This window comes from Chrysochloris asiatica, unplaced genomic scaffold (genome assembly GCF_000296735.1).
Source record: "Chrysochloris asiatica unplaced genomic scaffold, ChrAsi1.0 scaffold00007, whole genome shotgun sequence".
Classification (NCBI taxonomy): domain Eukaryota; kingdom Metazoa; phylum Chordata; class Mammalia; order Afrosoricida; family Chrysochloridae; genus Chrysochloris; species Chrysochloris asiatica.
The window spans coordinates 9,131,246-9,133,223 of NW_006408525.1; the positions used below are offsets into that span (position 1 = coordinate 9,131,246).

The window sequence follows — 1,978 nt, forward strand, 5'->3', positions numbered from 1 at the left end:
CCTGCATAAGGTTTCTGAGGCTGTAAATCTTTACAGGTGCAGAAAGCCTCATCTTTCTCCCGCGGAACAGCTGGTAGTTTCGAACTGCTGACCTTGGGGTTAGCAGCATGACTCGTAACCACTATGCTACCAGAGCTCCTTTATTCTACAGTGCCACACCTTAAATTATTGATAAATGCAAGTGAAAGTCCTTCTAGTTCATGATTTAACATCATGCATGCTATCCATTCAAATTTTTCTAATATTTCTAATATTATTGGGGAAAAAGGGTTATAATACCAAAGATACCACTATTGGCAACATATATGAGGGGCTTTGAAAAAGTTGCTGGCAAAAGGGAATTAGACACACCAATGTTCATAGCAGCACTATTTACAATAGCAAAAAGATGGAGACAGCCTAAGTGTCTCCATCAACTGAAGAATGGATAAACAAACTGTAGTACACACACACGATGGAATACTATGCTACCTTGAAGAATAACAAGGAAGCTGCAACCCACCGCATAACATGGATGAACCTTGAGGACATTATGTTGAGTGAAATTAGTCAGTCACAAAAGGAAAATACTGCATAGGACTACTACTGTAAAAGACCCCATACTAAAGGGGAGGGGGCAGTTCTTTGCTGGTTCCTGGGATGTGGGGGGTGGGGTGAGGGGAGGGAAGGGAAGGTGGATCACAGGGTAGGGAATAGACACAGGATTGTTTGGGTGCTAGGGAGGGGGGCAATACACAAGAAAAGTGAGGGGAATGGAAGAACAAAACACATGGGAAAACAATTAGGCAGGTTTGCATGGGCTAAGTGGGACAGAGGTAAAGAATGATGTATGCACAACCTTGGAACAACAGGGCTCTGGGATACAGGGATTGAGACATGGTTGGAATGGGGAAAAGGGGGGAAATAATGTTAAGATGCTTAGCTGTCTTTTGAATCTTGGTTTCCCTTGCATATTATTATAAAATAGACACTTGAGGGGGAGAGAAAGGAATAGCCAGAAATATCACCACAGAAAGCTTGTAAGTCCATCTTCTGCCTACAACTGATTGGAATACCTAAATTGGGACTACAATGTGACCAGTGAAGGAGGCTCCTGTGGAGCCTCTGCATTACATAAGACCATAGGTAGAATCCTGAACCGCATCCAGAATCTTCTGAGATGGGAAATTTCCACTTGAAAGGACAAGCAGACCACCTGGAGCAGCTAGAAGAACAGAAGATACTTCTTGAAAGAAAGACTGACCGACAGAAATGAAAAATACAAAACAATAATGGCAGTCCAACTGATTACTACAAGAACAAGCAAGGTGCTCGCCCAGGAGACATTAAGGCAAGTGGTCAGGTCCCCTCAGGGTAAACCCCCTTCTAAGACTAAGACTCAATGGGAATACAAACTCTGATTGGTGACCATGTTCTCACCGATAAGGGGAAGTGAGGGATTAACAGCAATGAAGCTGTGAGCTAAGCCCTACAACGTCCAATTGTTGTTGTTGTTGTTATGTGCCGTGAAGTCGGTTCTGACTCATAGCGACCCTGTACAGGGTTTCTAAGGCTGTAAATTTTTACGGGAGCAGAAAGCCTCATCTTTCTCCCATGGAACAGCTGGTAATTTCGAACTGCTGACCTCGAGGATAGCAGCCGGAATCGTAACCACTACGCTACCAGAGATTCCTGTGAACCCGGGTGGAGGCCTGTTTGGCCAGCAGTGTGGCAAGACCTGGTGACTCCTAGGCCCAGAGTCAGTGACATAGCCACAGAGGACTAGAGTGGAGAGTGAAGCTTCTAGCTGATAGAAGAGAGGGCATATGCATAAGAACACCCACATTTTCAGATCATACCCACTTGACCTGGCTTCAATGACTAGATGATCAGAGTTCAAGTAGAAGAAGAAAGAAGAGGAAAAAAAGAGTAATCGGATACAATTTGATTAACTTGACCTACACCTATGGATGCAGTAGCTCAAAAGAGGGAACAAATC

At 44.1% G+C, this 1,978-nt stretch overlaps 1 protein-coding gene across 2 annotated transcripts in view; it reads right to left on the reverse strand.

The window, feature by feature from the left end:
* VMP1 (vacuole membrane protein 1) overlaps window positions 1-1,978 on the reverse strand; it is a 190,839-nt gene that overhangs the window by 165,074 nt on the left and 23,787 nt on the right. The window lies entirely within an intron of this gene.